This window comes from Podarcis vaucheri (assembly GCF_965113315.1).
Source record: "Podarcis vaucheri genome assembly, chromosome: 1".
Lineage (NCBI taxonomy): Eukaryota > Metazoa > Chordata > Lepidosauria > Squamata > Lacertidae > Podarcis > Podarcis vaucheri.
Window position 1 is genome coordinate 61,088,982 of NC_138759.1, and position 26,719 is coordinate 61,115,700.

Here is a 26,719-nt window from a genome sequence, read left to right on the forward strand (position 1 = left end):
TTTTGTGGATAAAAAAAACACGGACAAGCCGAGGCTGGTATGTGACTTTCGGCGCCTGAATGCAGTGACAGAGCCGGCGGCTTTTCCTATGCCCAGGATTGATGATATTTTGACCAGGGTGCGAAAAGGAAAGATTTTTACAAAGCTGGACCTAAGGGGGGCGTACAACCTGATACGTATAAGGAAAGGGGATGAATGGAAGACCACCATGTTCACCCCTTTGGGGGCATTTGAATACCTCGTTATGCCTTTTGGATTACAAACAGGCTCCGCGTGTTTTCAAGCCTTCATGAACCACGTACTGGGGCCTTTGCTCTACAAGAATTGCGTGGCCTTCTTAGATGACGTGTTGGTGTATTCGGAGAATGAGGAGCAACATGTGAGAGACGTCAGAGAAGTGTTGAGCAGGCTGCAAGCCAACAGACTGTGGGTGAAACTGGAGAAGTGTCAGTTTCATACCAAGGAGGTGGAATTCCTGGGGTACCGCTTGTCAGACAAGGGGTTGGCCATGGACCCCGGCAAGGTTCAAGCGGTGCTGGAATGGAAAACACCCAAGACCAAGAAGGATGTGCAGAGGTTCCTAGGGTTTGGAAACTTTTATCGTAAGTTCATCCGAAACTTCGCCCACCTGACGGCGCCCATCACGGACTGTCTCAGCAGTAAAAAGAAGTTTGTTTGGACGGGGGAGGCGGAGCGAGCGTTTGAGGAACTGAAAAGGGCCTTCGCCTCTGATGAACAACTTCTACATGTGGATTTACAAAAAAAGCTGAGGGTCGAAACAGACGCTTCTGACAGAGCCATAGGGGCGGTGCTTCTTCTGCAGCCGGGGAAGGAGGGGTCAGAGTGGCGACTGTGTGCCTTCTTTTCGCGAAAGCTGAACAAATCTGAGAGGAACTACACGGTGTACGACCGGGAACTTCTTGCGATTCATGAGGCCTTCCGGAGATGGAGGCACCTGCTAATTGGTGCACAACAGAAGGTGCAAGTGTGCACGGACCATAAGAATCTAGAGTATTGGAGAACTGCGCGAGTGCTCAACCAACGGCAGTTGAGATGGGCCCAGGAGTTCTCCAAATTTAACTTTGAGATTTGTTACGTACCAGGCCCGGAGAACGTTAGGGCGGACGCTCTCTCACGCAAACCTGAATATTTGGAGGGAGAGGGTGCACCCGAAGAGACCCATGTCATTCCCGAGGACCGCTGGGTGTGTGGGGCGGCATTGGTGGGGCAAAGGGAACTGGTAGAGGGAACGGTGCAGGATGAATACGCCCAGGACAAACTCAGGGGTCTCAGGAGGGAAGGAGACAAACCCGGGGGTTTTGAGGAGAGAAATGGGGCGTTGTACTACAAGGGAGCGTTATACATACCTGAAGGGGAATTGAGGGAAAAGGTACTCAAGCAACTGCACGATAGCCCCACAGCAGGGCATTTTGGGCAACACAAAACCATGTGGCTGGTTACCAGGGAATTCTGGTGGCCCAAGGTCAGGGAAGATGTGCGGGAATATGTGAGAGGGTGTGACCGATGCCAACGAGCCAAGGGGGAGAGGCGGGCACCGGCAGGTTTATTAGAACCACTACCCACGCCGGAAAGGCCATGGGAGGCAGTGGCAATAGATTTCATGACTGATCTGCCCAGGTCCAAAGGGAAAACAGCCATCATGGTTGTGGTAGACCTGTTAACCAAGATGGCCCACTTTATAGCCTGCTCACATGCGGTCACAGCGGAAGAAACCGCTAAATTGTTTGTGGAAAATGTGTTTAGGCTGCATGGCGCCCCCTTGAGGGTGGTTTCTGACCGAGGGAAACAATTTACTTCCAGGTTCTGGAGGAAGCTCATGAGCTTATTGCATGTAGAGGTGAATTTCTCTACTGCCCGTCATCCAGAAACCAACGGGCAGGCGGAAAGAGCTAATGGTGTCCTCCAGCAATATTTGAGGTGTTATGTGAATGACAGAGAGAATGATTGGGTGGAGAAGCTGGCGTTGGCAGAATTTGCCTACAACAATGCAGAGAACGTGTCCACGGGGATGAGCCCTTTTTTGGCTAATCACGGGTGTCATCCCCGAGCCTTCCCAGGGGGGGAAGGGGAGAACTGGAGCGTTCCAGCCGCAGAACAGTTCGTTGAAGAAATGGAAGCGATCCATCGCCAGCTCCAACTTAATTTAAACAGGGCGAAGGAGGAATATAAGAGGCAGGCAGACAAAACCAGAAGGGAAGGGGAAAGCATTAGGGTGGGGGACCAGGTGTGGCTGTCCACCCAAGGGTTACCATTTAAAGGAGGTTGTAAGAAGTTAAGACCCAAAAGACTGGGCCCATTTGAAGTCACGCAACAGGTCAACCCAGTGGCTTTCAGACTCCGGTTACCGAACCACATGAAGTTGCACCCAGTGTTCCACAGGTCGTTGCTGTCACCGTATATAGGGGACAGAGAGGGGAGGGTCAATAGGGGACCAGCTATGGAGGAAAAAGAACACAGCTACCATGTAGCGGAGATTCTCGATTCCAGGTGGAAGGGAGAGCAAGTAGAGTATTTGGTAATGTGGGAAGGGGAGCCGGAGTCGGAAAACACCTGGGTCAGGGCAGAGGATGTAGATGACGAGGTTTTGATTGAAACTTTTCATCAGAGATTCCCTCGTAAACCCCAGCCAGTGGCGAGGTTCCGGAGGGAATACTTCGCCACCACCGACGAAGAAGAAGAATTGGAGGGGTTCTCTGATTCCGAGGGGGAGGAGGATTCAGCGAGTCGGAACGAAGACCGATGGAGGGAAATGTTCGAGACGTCTGAAGATGAAGAGGATTCTTTTCGGGGTTTCAGCTCCTCACCGCCCAGAGGAGAGAGTAGGGGCGGGGGAGAAGGGGGCCCTGGAGGGGAGGTGGATGTCAGGGAACTGACATCAGAGGAAAGGGAGGTGGTAGGGCTCCCAGAGACTGGGAGAGAGTCAGCAGCTAAAGCAGGGACAAGGAGGGGGAGCGAGGGGTCTCTGGAGGAGGATCTCAGTAATGCTGAGAGAGACGCAGCAGCCCAGGCAGGAAACAGCAGGGGAGAGAAAGGGGTGAGAGACACTTCCAGCGAAAATAGCGGGGAGGTGTCAGAAGCAACTGCAGGGAGACCCATGCTTCGCCGGAAGCTGCCACGTCGTGAGTCCAGGAGACGCGTTTCCGTTAAGGAACTTCTTTGCTGGAAGCGCTTCCGCAGGCAGCCACTGTCAGACACTACTAGTGACTAGAGCAGACATGTCTGAGGAGCTCTGTCACACACAGAGGTTTGTGGGGCCGCACAAACTCTGAAGGGGCACAATTTTAAGCACAAGCAGCTAATCATCCCCTGACACTCGCTAACAAGAAAATGTGTTTCAGAGCATCACACAAACTTTCCTTCATGTAAGGTGGCACATTCCCACCACACCTCTCCATGGAAATGATCTGTTCTTCCTGAAATCATTAATACAGAGACTTTGTGTTTTATGTACCAACACCACACCTTTATTGTATTTGCTGCTGGGACATATTTCTCCCCAGACCAACATTCCTGGTGATAAGGAAATGCAGCAAGAGTGGCTTTGTTATTAGCATGCAGCCTACACCCCATAATAATGCCCATGCCATCCAAAAGGGTTAACACTTGTCTATCCAGTGCTGCTTTGTATCGTTTTCTAGAAACTCACAAGGGATTATCAACAGTGGTTTCAAATGCACAATAACATCAGCAACAATTTCAAAAGCACAATAAACAGAGATTTCCTAGTAATGTTCTAACAAGATAATATCTATTGCACACACACAAGCATGTATTATGCTTAACAATATTATCTCCTGAGAAGACACTTCTGTCCTTTTAAAAATATGCTAATACAGATAAAAATCTAGAAAAATATATATGACCAACTGTTCCTTTACACAAGTGTATACCCACCACTGTATTCAGCTGGGAGTAAGAGCCAATGAATTCAGTGGAACTTATTTTAGAATAAACATGTATAGGATTTTGATGTCCATTAGCTAGGTGCTATTCCTGTTCTGCTCAAAAGTCTCTTCTTCCCCAGATTTGTTTTTTTATTAAAGAAAATACTGTACCAGCCAGTGTGGTGGGGCCTTCCCAACACCAGCATAAATACAGGTTACTTGAAGAGGGGTGGAGCAGGGCAATAGCAAAGCAAGGGTGCACAAACTGGTGAGACTCCCAGATTGGCTCCACGTGTCCCCAACCTTGCCATCCCCTTGCCCCATCTGGGTAAGCTGTAGCGATGCAACTGTTGCGAGAGCAGTTCCATCCATCCTTGAGAAAATACAAGGTCAAGGCTTTTTTTATACACAAAGAGCTTGGCTTGAAATTCCTCAGTATGAGTAATGGCTATGGTAGATCTTAAATATTCTCCTTTCAGAGAACATCTAGGCTGCCCTCTTTCAAGGAGGTAGTGGTCTACTTTGCAAATATTTTTCCAAATATTTCTTTGTTAGATTGTTACTCAACAGGAAACTTATGGATCCTTGGAATATAATCATAGTTTGTGGTTAGGGATGGGAGAGAAATTTGTTTCAGTTCACATTTAAAGGCAAACTTACGGAATTCTCACTTTCCAAAACAATATCCAGCTACACCTTGAAATTCACACTTCTCTGAATTTTCCAGTTTACTTCTCTGGACAAGTACCTTGTACAAAAATTCACATGCTGCAGGAAAGTGCCCATAACAATGCATATATTGGTGAAAATAACATACAGAATAGCATTATATTAGTGGAAATTGATTTGCTAAAATGTTTATTTTAAGAGAATTTCACCCTAAAAAGTTGGTGCATTTTGAGAACTTAAAAAAAGCGAACTGGAAAAATGAGAAACTGAGAGACACTGAAATTGTCAGATTTGCTATCCCTGTTTGTAGTATATTAATGACATGAATTTTTAGTACATTATGGCTCACATTCCTCAGTGTTTACACTTAAAGGAATAGAAGAATAAGGGAGGCTATCCTTGAAGCCACTTTAGAAACTGCAGCTAGCACCAATTGTGGCAACTCATTTTCCACACAGGAGAAAGGTGAAGGAACTGTACAAGACCAATTCTTCATCAAACAGCTGGCCAGTTCCTTGCCACAATTTAAGATGAGAAGAAGTCCATTCTTTTATTAACTCCTTTTTCTATTAAGACAAAGCCCTGTTCTTGAGTCAGTTTCTCCAGGAAGTCTGGACTGTGAAGACATGGAACAGGGCCTTCTCAGCCATTTCAGCTCAGCACTGGACCTCCCTTATAAAGAAAGCTCACATTCTCCTCCAGCCAAATTGTGGTGTCTGGTTTTGGAGCTGTTCCCCTGAGAACTACATGCTTGACAGCTCTCAGATTTGGCCTGGTCTTACATTGTTAGGCAAAGTATGATCTATAGAATTTGTAGGGAATTTCCTTTTTCAGGTAGGCAGTGTACCTTTTTTGTTTGTTTTGTTTTTTAATTCCTGTGTGCTGTGTTTTATATTTCTCCTGGCATAGATACTAATGGCAAATTTCTTGCTCAGCCTCCAAGCCATTCAGCAGCTGGCAGTTTTCCTAACCTGTCATGCCCCAACCATCATTGCTCTGAAGGTGCAAGCATTAACATTTACAAAAGGGAACAAGGAACTATTTCCTTAACCTTTGAAAAGCCACGGATATATATCTGCTTCATTGGGAACATGGCTTTGGCCTTCAGCTTAATTATATTGTCAAAAGCCACTGTCTTCAAACAGTGAATAGGCAAGTCCCATTGATTATTGGCTTACAGCAAGGTTGTCACAGTATATTAGAAGCCAAGAAATGTTACTGAAACCATGGTATACTCTCTGTTATCTGTGCTAATCTTGCCACTGGATCACATAATCTAGGTATCCCCAGGTTTGCAGCTGTCCCCCAACACTTTTCTCCATATCAAGCAGGAAGAGGGATGTTTCCAACTTGGCAGGTTCCTCTCTGTCCCCCTCCCCCAAACTTACAAAATAAGAAACCCACAGCATATTTGTGGCACACATGTCATGATACCTTGTAGCTTACAAATGGCTCAGAATGTGCATAGTGTTTATCTCCATGCAGCACCCCAAAGCATCTCCTTTCTTCCCCCACCCCCAATTGACAAGATGTCTAGGATGAAAGTTGTCCTGAATGGGCTTCACATTTTAGAAAGGGAAAGACTCTCGTTATCACTATCCTATTATTAAGGATGGAACAGTGGCATGGATGAAGGGCATCAAAATAAATTGGTCCAAAGTAATAGCAAAAGGTGCTTTAACAGAAGGCTTTAACAGAAGACAAACAAAACCAGGGCCTCGTGCTTCAAGCCCAAAAGGGAAATGTTGGTCAGAGACAGCTGAAGGCAGGATACTTGGTGGAGTATCCCACATTCTGCATCAGCTCTTCATGCCATTTTCAGTGACTGGTCAAGGGGAGATGAACTGGGGCAAACGTACACATTGGAAGAGAACATCATCTGAAAGAAGCAGCATTAATGGGTGAAGTTCAGCTACCATGAAGTGCATGTTCATGCCATCAGCTTCCGAGGGGATAAAGCTGAGCACATGCTTAATGACACTGAGAAGTGCTGAGGCCTGGCTAAATGCACACCAGCCATCAGTTGCAATAAACTTTATGTTCCAACAGCTGAATCAAATGCACAATAACTTCAAAAAAAACCTTTGACTTCAACAGAAATGGCTTTCAAGGTTGTGTGGTTAGGACATTGTTCCGTCACAGCCGTGCAACATCCCAATTCCTCTTCTTCCTCTTGTTTCCATTTCATTTCCATTCACTTGATCACAAACCTTCATTCTATTTTTATTTTATTTTAGTGCCTTTGAAATATTAAGAGCTTCAAATGGAATGTCTCCATTGTGAGCCGTCACATTGCGTAGTGGCATTTTTCCCAGCAGTGCGTGACTGTGCAAGTGTAGTCATGCTTCTTATTCTGCAGCCTGGGCAGACATTTTATAATGCATTAACTAAGGTGTGTCCCTGATATCCCATTTAAGGCCCTGCTTGAATCCATGGGGAAATAAAGAACACTGATATAGCAAATAAGGGAGCCAAACAATCGCCTGGATTGTCAAGAAATCAAGTCTCAGTCCACAGAAGAATGCATTAAAATCTCTGGGCTTTTGTATTAAAGAGATAAAGTGACTGCTAACTATTCTCCATAAACAAAGGTTTTGGCAAATGCTAGTCATGTCTTTACACTCTGCTTTACATACCTTGCATTTATTGACTGGCTTCCAAAAACGAAGCTTTCCCATGGGAAGACAAAGAAACAATGGCAATTTCTTCTGAATGAAACACTCTTTACAGGTGAAGGGTAAACACACAGTGTGCAGCCTGAGAGTTTGCTTTTAGTTGCTGAAGTGGCCAATTACATAACTATTCAAAATAGCTTTGAAGTGAATTCCACGTGGGAAGGTGGGAGAGGAGAATACATCAAAAAGGGAAAGTGCCAGGTAGGCACATTGGCCCCTGTATAAAGAATCGCCTTTCAAAACTGAAAGTATATGGCACTGGAATCTATATGGATCGGCACATGTTTGCCAAATGTGCACATGAGCAACTTTCCAGCATAGGAAGTTAGTGGTGGTGATTTATACCCCACCTATCTAGCTGGGTTTCCCTAGCTGCTCTGGGCGGCTTCCAACAAAATTTTTAAAATACCATAATGATCGCTCTTCCCATCTTCCCTTTGCATGGCCACGCGCAGCACCCCCAATCCTCCAAGGCTCCCGGCAGAATGCTCCTGGTCCACCTTCCCATGTCACATCCCTTGAGGTTCCTGCCAAACCTCAGTTCAGAATGAACCAATCATGACGGGTGGAAGTGGAGCCAGGAGAGTGGACCAAGAAGGGGTGATCTTCACTCCAGTCTGCTCTTCGCATATGTAAGGGGGCAGAGCCTACTTGGGAACCCAATAGGCTCCAGAGCTTCACCTGCCCTACCCTCTCTTTGTTTATGCTCTATATTGAAGGTTAACCTCTTTACAGGTATGTGGGCGTTGCTACAGTCCTTCAATGGTTGCTGTTAAAGGACCAGGAAGGAATTTTCCCTGCATTGGCAGGTTTCGCCTTCCCCATAGCAAAACATCACAACTTTGATGGTTCTAGGCCTTGGGCAGAATCCTTTAGTCTATCTTCCCTAAATGGGGGGGGGGGTGAAGCGGTGATACACCCCCCCCTGTCCGTGATGGTGATCCCAGGGTTCCCGTTAAAGCGGCTGTGTTGAAGAGGGTCACTGGCCATACGCTGAAAGGTTGTCAGTGCACTCCCCTGTGTTGCGGTGAAATGGGGGCAGCCTCTCTGCTTAAACATACGTATTCCAGAGCCAGCCCACACCCCAGACAGATCTGTTAACCCTGATATGCCTCAGATTCCTGGCTGGGGACTGAGAGGGATAAATGCCCAAAGCCTAAGCCAAGGTCTTCCTACACCTGAAGGTTTAAATAAAGTTGGGGCCAATTTTAATCCCATAACACACTGTCATGCGTCATTCATTTCACCCGGGTGGCTCCTGGGGTCAGGGGGTCTCCACCTGGCCACGCAAAACATCAGACATTAAACACTTCTCTAAACAGGGCTGCCTTCAGATGTCTTCTAAAAGTCAGATAGTTGTTTATTTCCTTGTCATCTGATGGGAGGGTGTTCCACAGGGTGGGCGCCAATAGCGAGAAGGCCCTCTGCCTGGTTCCCTGTAACTTCGCTTCTCACAGTGAGGGAACTGCCAAAAGGTCCTTGGATCTGGACCTCAGTGTCCAGGCTGAACGATGGGTGTGGAGATGCTCCTTCAGGTATACTGGGCTGAGGCTGTTTAGGGCTTTAATGGTCAGCACCAACACTTTGAATTGTGCTCAGAAACATACTGGGAGCCAATGTAGGTCTTTCAAGACCGGTTTTATGTGATCTCAGCTGTTTGAAGATACTTTCAGTAGAGTCTTCTCTCAATCTGATCAATTGGGAAGTCTTGCGGTGCTTTGGTAGAGCCCTTGAGAACAAAGGGTTAGAAGAAAAACTCAGGAAATATTTTAGGGCAGAACTTGGGCAAATGCTAGAGCATAGAAATAGGGCAAAAGAAGATGAACCAGAAGCTAACAGGACACTAAAGCACAACTAATATGTTCCTAATATGTTTCACTGTGCACTTTAAAATAAAGTTTTGAAATTATACAGGAATTTAAAAGAAACTCATTTCCAAGATTTAATATCAGTTGGGATTGAGTTCAATTACCTGTTTTCAAGGACAAACTTCAGCCTTGGCATATATTAAATACTTGGAAAAGAAATTATTTTAAAATTAACCATTGTTCCTCTGTTGAATATGACAGGGTGCTCTGTGCCTTTGGCTAAAAACAAGGTACAGTGCCTACTCTAAAGGAGAATCAAATCTCTGTTTAGCGTGGAACATGATTGCAAAATGACCAAGACATTCTGGATCTCACTCAGCATAGTCCTCTGGCTCCAAAAGTACCCCCCCCCCGACACACACACACCAGCCAACATTGGGAAACTCACCAACAAGGCCTCCTGAAGATAGATATCTTCTGTTGTTCTCCACTACAGCCCATTGCTTAATTATGTAGCAAAAGACTCAGTACTGACAGTCATAGCTAAGATCCTGCTTAATGCCTGACATTAAAATCCAGCCTTAAGAAAAAAGTAAAATTTTGCTCTACATCCAGAACATGATCGGGTTCAGGTTTTGGTCAGTTTTGAGTAAAGGAAGTTAATGCCAAGGTTATAGGCACCCTCTCTAGGTGTTTTCATGGTGCAAGGTTGGAAATCAAGAAATTTGGTCAATCAAGAAAATGTTCTCAATCTCAAATGCTGCAATGCAAGGTGAGCAGGAGGCAGGGAACAGAAGGTCCAAGAGTTTAGGATTCCCCTCATACATTTGCCTGGAGTGCTTTGTTAGTTTTTCTACAGGTTTAATAGAACAAAATCAATGCTTGAAGAATTGTGCCCATAAAGTGCTGGAATACATCCAAATTGCTAGAACATGGATATAACATGCTTGGTAGGTCATGGCACTATGCACCAGCTAAACTTTCCATATGCTTGGTAGCCTGCACTCATATTCAGTCACAGTGGACTGATTAACATTATCTTGCAAATGTATATTGACTTACAATCTAGCTATCAGGGATGGTGCATTTGAATGGGGCAAATGGCAGTGGTGTCTTCCTGGCAGTGGTGGTATCACCACCAGGACATGGATGGGATGGGATGAGGAGAAGTTAGCCAGCACGAAGGTCAGGAGAGCTCTGAGTTAGCGGTGGTGTCCCACAGGTGCTCCACCAATGAACTCTTCCATCAACATTGGCTTTAAAAAGCAATGTGATGAAAATTATATCATCCCTTTCTAGGCATAAGCAGATATCATTCTGACAAAAATAATGGAAGACATTTAAATTAAGCTGGTGTGTTTTCAACCTTGGTTCCACAGCTATTGTTGGACTACAACTCCCATCATCCCCAGCCAGTTTAGCCAATGGTTGTGGATGATGGGAGATGTAGTCTAACAACACTGGGGATCAAAGGTTGAAGAACACTGGAGTAAGCCTTCAGGTCACAGAATGTAGCTTGAAGAAAGGCTTGTTCCACACTTGCTCTCTTTTCGGAAATTAAATAATGATAGATAGACAGACAGACAACAATTATGAAAGGAAACTTTCTAAGGCCTTTTCCATCTTTTTTTCAATGGATAACTTTCATTTCCTTCTGACTTTTGCAAGACCCCCAGAAGTGTTAAAGTATTTCTCAAGGTCTTCCCAATAAAATCAGCTATGACAAGGTCTTTATTATTTCTCCCACATGCCATATATGCAAATCTCTGAACTGTAGGTTAACTACCAGACATTACATATATTAAGATATGCTAATTTCAGGCCCTGGTGGGTTTATTTTTTAAAAAATCTTTTGAGAGATAGATACAGTTGTCAGGCAACTTATAGCTCCAAATATGCAGAAGATCAGAGCTTTTGATAGATATTTGCTCTTTTTAGTAATGAAAGGGCTTACTTATAGCATCTTGAAATGACTGTCCTTGAAGACATCAAATTGAAGGAGGGGAGTGAAGGAAGGAAGGAGGAATGGATTAAAAAGCTGCTACACAGAATATACATATTACATCCAAGAACAACTTATAACACCTGATAATTAGGAACAATCATAACAAAATTAGCTTAATGCAGGGTTGTTTTGCATACATTACAGGATTAATAAAATAAATATGCTTCAAATGCTCTGTTCAGACCAACAGAGAAAGATCACAGATGTGTGAAGCTAAAGAAGTTCTTTGTGTTTTGTTTCTCTAAATCGCAATGGCAAAGAATCAATAACAAATATTCATTAAAATAAAATAAAAACTTCTTCAAATGTTAACTGTTTGGGAAGATTAAGTCACTATCAACTATTCTTAGGTTTTTCTTTTCCAAAATCACTCTGTTCATATTTATAGACTGGTTGGTTCTTAAGTTCTTAGACACTGGCCAGAAATGGACTTATCCATACATTTACAGAGTGTCTTTACTTCACATTAGTTGAAGTAAAGGACTTCATACGGATTGTCCTTTATACACTACCCTCTTCTTTCTTCTTCTAGCTTCAAAGGACATCGCCCTGACCACTCCACTGCCCCAGGCACATGAGATGTTCACATGAGACACCCATTGAGGCACTGGGGCAGTTCTCGTGGTCCTGCCTAGCCTCCTTGTGCAGGGAACCTCCAACCAGGGCACCTGAGGTGAAATGTAATGTGCTGCCTCTTGGTGCTGTGGCTGCCCCACCGCCACCATGCACAGGCACACCAGTAGCACTAGTGTCAGCAAACCTGCACCACAGCCAAGTGAGTTATGGGGGAAAGGGGTGGAATGGCAGCTCTCTGCAGCAGCTCCAGGCTGTGAAGTGCAAAAGCCCTTCCTTCCTCTTTGCCTTTGTTCCTGGCTTGTTCTGCTTAAGATTTCAGGCGGGGTATCTCATGGCTCTTTGGGAAAAGATCATTGAGTCTACATGGAAAATTAATATATCACTAAAAAGGCTAGACTATAATATTGTCAATGATATCTAGCTTTCTGTGTGCAAAGGAACATATACCCTTGAGGTAGTCAATCCTTAAATGTTCGCCACCTCACCTGTTTGTGAAAATGAGATGCTTTCAATCCATCCAGCTGTTAAATTGGGACCTATAGTGAGCGCAAATGGGATGCGGGTGGTGCTGTGTGTTAAACCACAAAGCCTAGGACTTTTCGATCAGAAGGTCGGCGGTTCGAATCCCCGCAACAGGGTGAGCTCCCATTGCTTGGTCCCTGCTCCTGCCAACCTAGCAGTTCGAAAGCACGTCAAAGTGCAAGTAGATAAATAGGTACCGCTTTGGTGGGAAGGTAAACGGTGTTTCCGCGTGCTGCTCTGGTTCGCCAGAAGCAGCTTAGTCATGCTGGCCACATGACCCGGAAGCTGTACGCTGGCTCCCTCGGCCAATAAAGCGAGATGAGCGCCACAACCCCAGAGTCGGCCACAACTGGACCTAATGTTCAGGGGTCCCTTTACCTTTTACCTTTATAATGAGCGCAGGACTATATTCAGTGCTCTTTTTTTTTTTTAGAGAAAGGTTTCAGTACTTACCATAAAGTTGTTACAGTAAGTGCCACACTTTTAACATGGGGGGGGAGGTACCAGTACTGTGTACCCTTCAGTACCCCCAGAAAAGAAGCACTGACTATTATTTACATGACTATTGCCATATGTCTATTGACATTTGCGAGGCATTACTCAGGATTGGACAACAAAACAGGTGGTCAATGGGAATGATGCATCTTGTACAAATGCAATTAAGGGGTAGGGGGGAAAGCTAAGGAGACACAATGTGAACAACTACTAAAAGGCAAAAGGATGGAACAAGGGCAGGGATGGTTAGGCAAAGGAGACAAAGAGAAATACCAGGAAATTTCCCCTGTGTTGGTTATTGTCCCAGTATGCATTTGTTTGTTGCCACCTGAATAAACAGCTTTATCCCTCAATTCTTTTCGGTTTAGCCTAAAGCAGCCTCTGGATATGGCTATTAAGTACAGATCCTTTATTTGGCTGAGAGGTTCAGCCATGCCTATTCATACTGTGTGTCTCATAACCAAAGATTGTTCTGAGACAGGGTGTTGGGGCACCTTAATTCTTTACCCATCCCCGGTCCTGGACATTTTACCACTACAAGCAAAATGGAAAATGCCACTCCTGCCAGCCTCCTCTGCTGCACACCTATGCACCCACTGCCAGGGTCACCAAGAGAGGGTTCAGGTCCTGATGAAAGTATTTTTTCCAACGCCCTGTTGTCAGCCCTGGAATTCGATGGTGCGGCCACTTAGCTATGACAGAAAGGCCATGCTTTGGGCAGGTACATGGGACCTCAAGCCCCACTTGCCTGGGTTTTAACAATACTCACTTAGCAGGAAGTGAAGCTCACTGATGAGTAAACATGCATAGGCACTTACACTTCGGAAAGAGGGGTGGACTTCCCCCTATGGATTCAGAATTTCTGTCATTTTGCATATCTACTGAAAAACAGAAATGAGCTATATGCCAAGCAACAGAGCGCAGCATATTATATTAATCATAATTTCCTCTACCTTTACTAACTCTGTGGTTCAAGAGACCCTCACAGACTTTGCCTTCATTATTATACGCTAATAATATCATTACCTAAAACCTGTTTTAACCAACATGATATGTAAGTTAATTGTTAACTGATTTTATGTTACACTTTCAGAAAAGAAGGTTGAGAGAGGTTTTATTCCTTTCTGTCATGAACACAAGGTTCATCTAGCCCAGCTTCCTGCAGTTTCCAACAGGGCTACTCATGTGCCTATGAGAAGTTGGATATGAAGTGAAGATGCTTCCCCATCGTTGCTACTCAACAACTGGTACTCCAAACCTCAAGGTCCATATTGCTGCTATCATGACTAGTCATCAATGGTGTCTATTCATTTTGGTAATCCTCCTCCAAAGCTATCGACAGTAATATTGTGGCAGCAAATGCTGCAATGTCCTCTGGGCACACCTGCCCTTTCTAGCTGGTTAAAACTAGCTGAGGTGGGGTGGTCTGGCGGTTCCAAGGCCTTGTGATGGCTTGATGCAGAGGTGCCACCTGCCCTTAAAGAGGTGGTGGGGCACAACCACTCCTTACAAAGCCCACCCTGGGCCAACAGTGTGTAACAGCTACCAGCTAGTTGCCAGTACCCTTTTCTTGGGGAAGACGCTGGAGAAAGTGGTGGCGACGCAACTGCAGGTGTTTTTGGATGGGCACAGGTTATCTGGATCATCTTCGATATGGGTTTGGGCTTGGTTTGGGCACTGAAACTTGAAGGCAACTTCTCTACTTTCTTGGTAACCTCAAGGTTAGATTACTGCAATGCATTATACATAGGGCTGCCTCTGAAGACAGTTTGGAAACTTCAGCTGGTGCAGAATTCAGTGGCCAGATTGCTCACCAGAGCAAGACAGTTTGGACATATTATACCAATCCTGGTCCAACTGCAGTTTCCCAATTCAAAGTGCTGGTTTTTGACCTCAAGGACCGCCTCTTTCCATATGAACTTACCTGAGATCATCTTCTGAGGCCTTTCTTCATATGCCTCATCCTCGAGAGGTCCAGAGGGTGGCAACACGAGAACGGGCCTTTCTGCAGTGGCTCCCTGTCAGTGGAATGCTCTCCCCAGGGAAGTTTGCCTGACGCCTTCATTATACACCTTTAGGCGCCAGGCAAAAATGTTCCTTTTTAACCAGGCCCGGGTTGATCTGATTGATATCCTATGCCCTTTTAAAATATGGCTCTTTGGGGGGAGGTGTTATTGGGTTGTTGTTTTTATTTTGATTATATATATTGTGGTTTTTAATGTTGATCTTTTCTTTGAACCCCCCTGAGACCTCCGGGTATAGGGCGGTATATAAATTCAATAAAAAATAATTATTATAGACCTTTCTCTTTAAATCAGACTCGGATCGTTTTAAAGGAGGAAACATGGTGATTACAATCTAGTTATCTATATGCTTATTCCTATGATTTTCTTATCTAATTACTCCATGCATTGGTATTGCCACATGAATAATGCTTGTAATCAAATTCAGTGCCCTTTCTTTTCCACAAAGCATTGTTCACCTTCCAGGTTGACTTACACACCATAATAGATCTACCCTCCAGGCCTTAAGCCATCCTAACGAAAGTGATAGTGAATTAACAAAACAAGCTGATGAATCTACATGGGCAAATGGAATCTAGAAATTACCCATGTGAATTACTGAAGCAAGATAAACAATTAAACATGTCCTCAAGAACTCTGTAATTTATTTTCCCAGTGTGTGCTGCAATCTCATGCAGAATTGGGATGCTTAAATTCCACTGTATGCAGTTGGACTTCAGAAGCCTATACATTGTTTTTATCTTTGAGAATGTTTTCTTCCTTCATTCCATCCTTTTTATCCCTTTGCCCTTTAGATTTTTTGAGCACTGGAGATGCTTGAATAAAGAATACTTTCTTTGCTAAAAGGAAATGTCCAGATGCATAATGCTAATGTTGTCCTTTTGTCGTAGATAATACATTCCAAGCATTTCTTTTTCTTTTAAGAAATGTCAAAATATCCTACCATGACAGAATGACCAATTCTGTACAATGGTTTCTATGATAGTAATGGACACAACAGCAAGCAGTAAAATGATAAAAAGAAAAATGAGAACCACAGTATATTCTTTTTCCAGCACTACTGCTTAGCATCCTCATAACTGCTTTAAAAAGAAGTTCACATTCTTTGGGTTCAGCATATTTTCAGATATTGGTACAACTTTGAATGCACCTTAGGCAAGCTTAATTTTTGCTAGGTTCTGAACCAACAGAAAATAATAGAAAGATACAACAAAGGAAGATCTAACCACTTCACTCAACTGGAAATTAAAGAGTATAGGGAAGGGAAAGTTTTACTATGTGGAAGTTCTCAAATATTGTTATTGCTATGACTGCATGCAGAATACGAATGCTTTGACTTAAAAAAAAGAAAGAGAGAAAGCAAGAAGACGACATTTCTGACCCTTTTGGATCACATTGGAAAGCGAATAGCCAAAGACTGGTAAGATATAAACATCAGTGAAACCAGTGCTTTTTTTCTGAGGGGATGCAGGGGTACGTATACCCCTAAACATTTTGTCAATCCAAGTTTGACCTCGTTGAGGGGCAGTATTTCAATATAAGTAGGAAAATGAGAGTACCCCTAAACTTTTTTTTTAAAGAAAAAAACACTGATTGTACCCCACCATAGGCTTGTTGTCAAGGAAGGATGGACTAAAAAGTATTCTCAAATAAATAATACCTGTATGAATTCCTGTGATGTCATCACTTTATTTAACGTCTTCCAAATATCTCAAGTCTTTATCCATCCGCCACTGAGCAATTGTTTTGTATGTTTACTACTATAGTGGCTATATTAAGAAATGCAGAGTTTAAGAGAACAATGCACATTGGGGAATCTGTCCTTGCTGGATCAGACCAAAGCATTCTGTATGGGGAACCTACAAGCAAGGCCAGAGTGTAACCACACTTTCTCCAGTTGTGCTCCCCAGCAACTGGTATTCAGAGACATACCACCTTTGATACTGGAGGCAGAACACAGCCATCATAGGTAGTAGCCAGTGAAAGCCATATCTTCCAGGAAAGGGTGTGCAATCACATTTGTAATGAAAGAAACATTTGAATGGGGCCCATTTGTTTCACTCCCTGGTATTAAAAACAACAATAGCATTTTAAGTTATCATTTGTTATGGTAGGGGGCAGAGTGTAAGTCATATAATTGTTCAGAACTGATGCTGAGCGATTTCAGCTGCTGTCTTCCACTAGCCATCAGAATAGGTCAAATGGACATTTTTTAAAAAAGTTAAAGGACTCCTGGATGGGGTGCGGCACTCATCTTGCTTTCAGCGTTTGTCCACATACAGCTTTCCGGGTCATAATCACTTAATCACTTCTGGCGCAATGGGACACCATGATGGAAGCCAGAGTGCATGGAAACACCGTTTACCTTCCCTGCCACAACAGTACCTATTTATCTACTTGCACTGGCATGCTTTTGAACTGCTAGGTTGGCAGGAGCTGGGACAGAGGAATGGGAGCTCACCCCATCGCAGGGATTTGAACTGCTGACCTTCCGATCGGCAAGGCCAAGAGGCTCAGTGGTTTAGACCACAGTGCAACCTGTGTCCAAATGGATGTTGCAGAGCAAAGAAAGCGAGTGAGACACTGCGTATTTAAGCCAATCATGGGCAAACTCCAGATGGTGGGCCAAATTATTTCATTTTCCCCAAGCCATACCCCAATGAAATCTTGCGATGTCATATGTGTAAAGCAGATGCAGAAACAGCTGCAAAAGGAACAAACTTTAAAGTGCACTGCTGGTGGTTTCTTAACATTCAGTGCCTTTTCAATTTGCCTATGAAATCTATGGTAGCTTCCTAGATTAGAATTTAGCTTCAAATACTGAGTTCCTTGATTTATGCTGTGAAGTTCTTCCAGCAACACTGTTTGTGAAGTGCTGCTTGAGCTACCAGAATACAGATGCAAAATCATTTATTGACTGTCATAGCAGGATTTTTCAAGTGCAGCGAGAATGCAGAAAATCTAGGAAGTCAGTCGGAGAAACCACATATGGATTACACATTGAATCCAGAGAACCATGCCATTTTCTAAATGAAGGCAACACGTAAAATGCCTGGATGTGCTCAAAGTTATCTCAAAATGTAGACCTCAAGGTGTTGGTTCTACAAAACATTGCATATACAGTGGTACCTCGGGTTAAGTACTTAATTCGTTCCGGAGGTCCATACTTAACCTGAAACTGTTCTTAACCTGAAGCACCACTTTAGCTAATGGGGCCTCCCGCTGCTGCCGTGCCGCTGGACCATGATTTCTGTTCTCATCCTGAAGCAAAGTTCTTTTTTTAAAAAAATTAATATTTATTAGTTTTCCAACAAATTAAACACAACACTACAAAACACCAAAAAAGAAAAAACATACAATACAATACAAAAAAGAAACAAACAAAACAAAACAAAACAAAAACCATTAAAAACACAATCCAATTTCAACATCTTATCTTTCTTTCCCTTATTTCCCCGACCTCCTCACACCTCCCTTTTTGTATTCCACTTCTGTTAATTGTTTCAGCAATTCCTTTCCATCTTCCTCTGTTTTCTATCCTATAATTGTCTTAACACCTTCTAACCATATTTTTCCCTTTAAAGCTCTATTAATCTATTTATACTTAATTCCTTATAACATTTCTACTAAAGCCATATAACTTCATTCCAACATTTTCCTAACATTCATTAATTTTACAGTATTTCTGTAAATAGTCTTTAAACTTTTTCCAGTCTTCTTCCACCGACTCTTCCCCCTGGTCTCGGATTCTGCCTGTCATTTCCGCCAATTCCATGTAGTCCATCAACTTCATCTGCCATTCTTCCCTGGTGGGTAAATCTTGTGTCTTCCAATATTTCGCGATGAGTATTCTTGCTGCTGTTGTTGCATACATAAAAAAAGTTCTATCCTTCTTTAACACCAATTGGCCGACCATGCCCAGGAGAAAGGCCTCTTGTTTCTTAAGGAATGTATATTTAAATACCTTTTTCATTTCATTATATATCATCTCCCAGAATGTCTTAATCCTTGGGCACGTCCACCAAAGGTGAAAGAATGTACCTTCAGTCTCATTACATTTCCAACATTTATTATCGGGCAAATGATAGATTTTTTCAAGCTTAACTGGTGTCATGTACCACCTGTAAATCATTTTCATTAAATTTTCTCTTAGGGCATTACATGCCGTAAATTTCATACCTGTGGTCCATAACCGTTCCCAGTCAGCCATCATTACCGTATTTTTCGCCCCATAGGACGCACCGGCCCATAGGACGCACCAAGTTTTTTTGGGGGGGAAATAAAGAAAAAAAATTATTTTTCCCCAGGCGCTTGTGGGGTAGGCAGCGGGGAGAAGCGCTCTTCTCCTCGCCGCCCGCCTTGAGATCAGGTCCGGGGACAGCCTGGAGACGCGCTGCATCTCCCTGCTGTCCCCGGAGTGGTGGGGCAGGCAGCGGGGAGAAGTGCTCTTCTCCCCGCCGCCCGCCTTGAGATCAGGTCCGGGGACAGCCTGGAGACGCGCTGCGTCTCCCTGCTGTCCCTGGAGTGGTGGGGCAGGCAGCGGGGAGAAGCGCTCTTCTCCCCGCCGTCAGCCTCCAAACCACTTCGGGAGACAGCGGGATGGTGGTGTTCCGCCTCCCTCTGTCCCCCGACCTTGTTTTTTTAAAAAAATATTTTTATTGGATTTCCAGATACAAATTTAAAAACATACATTTAAGAAGGAAATAAAAGAACAAGAAAGAAAGAAAAAAAGAAGAAAAAAGAAAAAAAACCAACCTTTCATAACATTCTTTATATAACTAACCGGACTTCCTCACATCTCCCTTACCCTGCATTCTTTATAATAAAGATATCAGCAAATTATTACCTTGTTTCATTCCTTATTTTGTACTTTTCAAATACTATACCTCTAAATTTAAGATACTTATATCTTGAATTAAACATAGTATTACCTTAGATTTTAATCTTTTCTTTCCTAAAACATAATTTCCTATTACCCAAATCTAATTGCTGAAGCTATAATTTCCGAATCGTGTAACATTTTAACATTCATACAACTTATATTGCTTTTGTAAATAGTCCTTAAATTTTTTCCAGTCCTCTTCCATTGTTTCTTCTCCCAAATCTCGGATTCTGCCAGTCATTTCAGCCAGTTCCATGTAGTCCATCAATTGCGTCTGCCATTCTTCCAGTGTGGGTAAATCTTGTGTCTTCCAATATTTTGCAATCAGTATTCTTGCTGCTGTAGTTGCATACATAAAGAAAGTTCTATCCTTCTTTAACACTTTCTGGCCAACAATGCCCAAGAGGAAGGCCTCTGGTTTCTTGGGAAAGGTATACTTAAATACCTTTTTTAACTCATTGTAGATCATTTCCCAGAAGGCCTTCACTCTTGGACAGGTCCACCAGAGGTGAAAGAATGTCCCTTCAGCCTCCTTACATTTCCAACATTTATTATCAGACAGGTGATATAACTTTGCAAGCTTGACTGGGGTCATGTACCACCTATATATCATTTTCATAATGTTTTCCTTCAGGCCATTACATGCCGTGAATTTCATTCCGGTGGTCCATAACCTTTCCCAGTCCTCAAACATGATGTTATACCCAATATCCTGAGCCCATTTTATCATGGCTGATTTGACTGTCTCATCCTGAGTGTTCCATTTAAGCAGCAAGTTATACATTCTCGAAAGTACCTTAGTCTTTGGTTCAAGCAACTCTGTCTCTAGTTTCGATTTTTCCACCTGGAATCCTACTTTTTGTCCAGTTTGAAAACCTCTTGAATTTGAGCATAATGTAACCAATCTCGCACCTTATTCTTTAATTTTTCTAAACTCTGTAGCCTCCAATTGTCTCCAATTTTTTCTATTATTTCCCAATATTTCGGCCAGCCGGCTTCCATATTGGGGGTTTTTCGGGCCTTAGCCTCCATTGGTGATAACCATCTCGGGGTTGTCCCCCGACCTTGTGGGGCTGGCGCTGGGGCTCTCCTGAAGCCTGGAGAGCGAGAGGGGTCGGTGCGCACCAACCCCTTTCGCTCTCCAGGCTTCAGTGAAAGCCTGCATTTGCCCCATAGGACGCACCCACATTTCCCCTTCATTTTTGGAGGGGAAAAAGTGCGTCTTATAGGGCGAAAAATACGGTATGTTATGTCCAACATCTTGTGCCCATTTAATCATAGCTGATTTCACCGTTTCATCCTGAGTGTTCCATTTCAACAGCAAGTTATACATTCTTGACAATTTCTTGGTTTTTGGATCTAACAATTCTGTTTCCAATTTTGATTTTTCCACCTGGAAACCAACTTTTTTGTCCAATTTGTATGCCTCCATTATTTGATAATAATGGAGCCAATCTCGCACTTTGTTTTTCAGTTTTTCAAAGCTCTGCAATTTTATTCTCTCTCCATCTTGTTCCAGAATTTCCCAATATTTCGGCCATTTGGCCTCCATATTGAGTTTTTTCTGTGCCTTCGCTTCCATTGGTGAAAACCATCTTGGGGTTTTTCCCCCTAACAAATCCTTATATCTTATCCAAACATTAAACAATGCTTTTCTAACGATATGATTTTTAAATGCTTTATGTACTTTTACCTTATCGTACCACAAATATGCATGCCAACCAAATACATTGTTAAAACCTTCTAAATCCAACACTTCAGTATTTTCAAGAAGCAGGCATTCTCTCAGCCAGCAAAAAGCAGCTGATTCATAATAAAGTTTAAGGTCTGGCAGGGCAAATCCACCTCTTTCTTTAGCATCCGTTAATATCTTAAATTTTATTCGAGGCTTCTTGCCCTGCCAAACAAATCTAGAAATATCCTTCTGCCACTTCTTGAAACAATCCATCTTATCCAAAATTTGCAATATTTGGAACAAAAATAACATCCTTGGCAGCACATTCATTTTTATCACAGCAATTCGGCCTAACAATGATAACTTCAAATTTGTCCATACTTCTAAATCCGTTTTCACTTCAGTCCAACATTTTTCATAATTATCCTTGAATAAGTTCACATTTTTAGCAATCATGTTAACCCCTAAATATTTCACTTTTTAAACCAATGTTAGTCCTGTCTCCTCCTGAAACTTCTCTCTCTCATTCATAGTTAAATTTTTCTCTAGAACCTTGGTTTTCATCTTATTCAACTTGAAACCTGCAACCTGTCCAAATTCTTGAATCAGTTCCAATACCCTTTTAGTACTAGGTTCTGGCTCCTGTAAAGTCAATACTAAATCATCAGCAAATGCTTTCAATTTGTACTGTTTAGCTCCCACCTGTATACCTTTAACCTCTTGGTCCTTTCTAATCATGTTTAGCAAAACCTCGAGGACCGATATAAAAATCAATGGAGAAATTGGGCAACCTTGTCGTGTCCCTTTTTCAATCTTAAACTCTTCTGTCATCACATTATTCACAATTAATTTTGCCTTTTGTTCTGAATAAATTGCACCTATACCATTTTCAAAACCTTGTCCTACCCCCATCCCCTGTAGATTCTTCTTCATAAAACTCCAAGAAATATTGTCAAAGGCTTTCTCTGCATCCACAAATATCAAGACTGCTTTAGTATTAATATTCACTTGTAGTTTTTCTAGAATATTAATTATATTCCTCGTATTGTCAGACAAATGTCTGCCCGGGAGAAAGCCAGCTGAAGCAAAGTTCTTAACCTGAAGCACTATTTCTGGCTTAGCAGAGTCTGTAACCTGAAGCGTATGTAACCTGAAGCATATGTAACCCGAAGTACCACTGTACAGTGGAACCTCGGTTCCCGAACACCTCCGTTGCCATACGTTTTGGTTCTCGAACACCAAAACCCCGGAAGTAAATGCTTCCATTTTCTAACATTTTTTGGAACCCCAACGTGTGACGCGGCTTCTGCTGGGTGCAAGAAGCTCTTGCAACCAATGGGAAGCTGTGCCTTGGTTTTTGAACGTTTTGGAAGCTGAACAGGCTTCCGGAATGGATTTTGTTTGAGAACCGAGGCAGGCTTGAACTGGTATGAGAAAGTGTCTTTTCATGGGTGGCAAGAGGCAGGGAAATCATCTGCTGTTTGGACTCTGCACACAGGCATATTTGCATAAGGAGGTACTAGGAGGATTTCAGAAGCACTGATGCAACCAATGAATACACCCCAGCTAGGTTGACTTTCCTTACATCTTCCTCCCTTTGTGTACCATTGTTGATTTTGTTCCTTGTTTTCTCTGTGTAACTTTGTCAAATGGGGGGAGGGGATGCTTAAAACCAAATTAAAAGTATTACTTTTTTTAAAAAAAGAAATCTATTAAAAGCTGCAAAGCAATTGTGCTAGAATTGACTTGCTTTTTTAACTGGCGATTTTTTGTTTTATGGTGACTGCTTCAGGACACAGAAAACATCTACCAATGAGAAAGGGGGCTCAAATATCACGAGGCATTAAAACAAAACAAAACAAAAATGCCAGGGGGGAAAACCTTACAAACAAATTGATGTGCACAAGAGCATAGCCATGTTGCAAGGAGATTCTTATACACTTTTATCCAAGGATATTCTAGAAATTCTTTTATATGGCATTAAAAACCCTGGCACAGTCCTTTGTTTGCTTAAAGGCACCAGGTGTATGCATAAGCTGCTAAGAAGCAACATTAAATATTTGTATGTATCTACTGCTTCCTTTTGCTATCTTAATCTGCACACTGGTGACTCATCCATTCATAAACTTTTCTTCTTTGAAAAAGTAGGAGGTAATTGGTGCGTGTACTACCGCAGAAAACAATGTTAACAGCAGTTTTATGAATTAAATGCCACATCATTTGATAGAGCCACCCAGGTGTTCAGTGTGTTAACTACAACAAACTCATTCACTGGGCCATAAAAGAAGGCAAACTAGTTGCACATAATGGAGGAATATGACTGAAGTCCACTGCTGAATAACCTGCACACGCACAAAAAAAATTAAATATGGATGACTAAACACATTTTTCCAAGCAACTTTTTAAGACCAATTTAAATTCAAACAAAACACGGCAGATACTTTGAACTAAAGGAAGCAGATGCCTTTACTGCTGTGACATGCATTTCCACCGAGCAGTTACATGGGCTGAAATCCGGTTATATCGGGTCATTAATGAGACCAAGAGAAGCCAGCAATAATAAGACTTTCACATGGAAGTCACATGTTTCAGCTATTTCATCTTTTATTTCTCTTAAGATGTGCTGCTGAACATTACATTACTATCGGAATGCGTGCAGCCTTTTATTGTTAATTCATAAATACTGTGAATCATTTCCATCTTAACATCTTTTCTGTTGAATACCATAGGTTCACACAGCAAAAACCCTAATAACTACCTCCACTGTTGGGATGCAGCATGTTTCTTGGGAATCACAACTGGGGAGAGTTTTGTTGTGTTCAGGTGCTGTCCATGGGCCTCCCTTAGGCATCTGCTTGGCCCCTGTGAGAAAAGGATGCCTTGATCTGATCCATCAGCCTCTTCTTATGTTTCTTTTGTCAGACCTAGATAAATTGCGCAGTCAACCATTTCAGCCTGAGCCCCTGCGTCAGTTCCAAAAACCACATTTGTATTATAAGACATCAGCAAGGCCATAGCTCAGTGGCAGAGTATCTCCAGCATCTCTTGCTAGGACTGTGACTTTGTGGCTGTCCCCTGCCTGAAACCCTGGGGAGGAGCTGCCGGCCAGTGTGGGCATACTGAGCTACATGGACCAATGGACAGATTTGGCTTCATATGTTCCTAAGGGAGTTTTCAAAACTAATGTTGAACCCACAGGGATCCTAACAGAAGTTAAAGACATACATTTTTGGATTATGGCTTAGGATCATAATCAATGCATAACTATAAATATCTCCGTTCAAAGACCAAGGCTGCAATCCCATGCACATTTTCCTGAGCTCTGTTGAACTCAGTGGCACCTACTTCTGTTTAGGCAGGCACAGGATTGCACTATAAACATGTACATTTTGTGAGGAAAAGATGGCCAGTATATTGAGGAACAGTTTTTAATCATAGGCAAGGGACCTGGGCAAAAGTGACTTACTTGGCAGCAAAGAACAGCAGCCCCACTCCTAGTAGAGACAGGATGCAGGGTCTAGCTGATATTTAAATGTTCACAGTGTAATATCATTCATGCCATTGTCACAAATTAAAATGACAATACCTAGTGGTCAGTGGTGGTGCGTGCCAGAATGCTGTGGTCTAGGCAGCTGCTCAAGGATGCTAGGTTTTGAGTAGCCCTGGTACCGCCACTGGTTTGCCAATGTTCACCCACTATTTTATCCACTGCTGTCTAAGGTAGTTGTGCACAATGTGAAACAGGACACGCTACTCATAAAGATGCTTAACTAAGATATGGAATCCACTGCCATGCAATGTGGTGGCGCCCATCAGTTTAGATTAGGCAGATTCCTGGAGGATAGGTCAACCAGGAGCTACAGGTAAAAGGAACTCCTTGAAAAGATGTGGCACCATCCTTAAGTCATACAGTAGGTGAGAGACCTGTGGCCCAGCATGTGTTACTGAACGACAACTCCCATCATCCTTGACCACTGGCTGTCCTGGCTGAGACTACTGGGACAGCTGCAAGTCCACCCACCATGATTCAGGGATAGTCAACATGGCACCTTCCGGACATTGTTGGACTACAAGCACCATCATCTCAGACTATTGGCCGTGCTGATAGAGGTTGATGAGATTTGTAGTCCAACAACATCTGGAAGGCACCATCGGCTATGCCTATACTGGATACTAGGGACAAACAAAAGAGGGTTGCCATCTTAATCTCATGGCATGTGAGATCCTCAAGACATCTGACTTGCTACAATTGGAGACACAATGCTGGACATGATGTGATCCAGCAAGGCAATTCTTTTTTTCTTCTGTTTTTAATTGCAATGGCAAATACATTCTCCTGTTCCTTAATCTTGGAATAATCATATCTCACTGTTCTGAGCACTTACATTAGGACTGCAAACTGCAAAGTAAGGTTGGCTTTTGCTCTGTGGTGATATTCAGCAAACAGTAGTCCTTTATTAAGGAAACTTTAAGGGGGAAATGAAAGGCACATTCAATGAAATTTAATGTGATATAGAGAGAAGGGAGATTAAGAACACCACACATTGGAATCCCTTGTTACTTAATTTGCATGTAAGCTCTGGTTTCATAACCAAGGTCTAAAGGAAGGAAAAGCCCACTACATATTTTTATTTTTCTTAAGAACTGGATAGGTCAAGATAGTGAGCTAGGATTAATTAATATTTGCAAAGAGGCCTTAAACCAAAAGCCACAATAAATCAATCTCTCTGGATTTATAAATCTCTCAAATTATTCTGCCTCTATCCAAACATCTTCAGCAAATGGGTCCTCTAAAAGGACCTTTTCAGCCTTTTCTTGACTTTTACAATATACTCAGTGTTGTGGTTCGAGGACCCGACCCCCGTGTAGGGGAATAAAGACACTAGGACACGTGAAATATGGTTAATGGGCAATAAAAGGCCACAACTTTATTGATTACAGCAATGGAAAAGGTATTGGCTTAGGCATTGGATCGAAGCAAGTGGGTTATTCACCAGTAGATGGAGCCTGTCGATGCTAATCCGACTATAGGCTCACCCCTGTTGTCACCGAGGGTCGTGCCAAGGCCTCCCGCCAAGCAGGCATCGGACGGAATACACGACCCCCAGATTCCTTTAACGGAATACCCCTACAGAATTGAAGGCATAGGCGATGGCCGTACCTAGCACTTCGACACACCACAACACATTATTCCAATGCCTAACCTACCCACCAATACCACAAAAGTTGTGACGATTGCTACGAGGTAGGCGAAAAAACCAAATAGCCTAGCGCTAAGTGGAAAAACTCCTACCAGGCCCCCCAGGCAACCAGGGCGACCAACCTAAGGTCCATAGCAAGGCCAAGAACCTAAGCCCTAACTAAAGGGAGTGGAGGGCGGGTGACTTCACGCAGCGGCGACGACGAGGGAATGAGGCCGGGGAAAGGCTGGCGCTGCAGCAAAAAGCTGCTGAACACGCCCTCTCCGCGGCACCTGGTTGGGT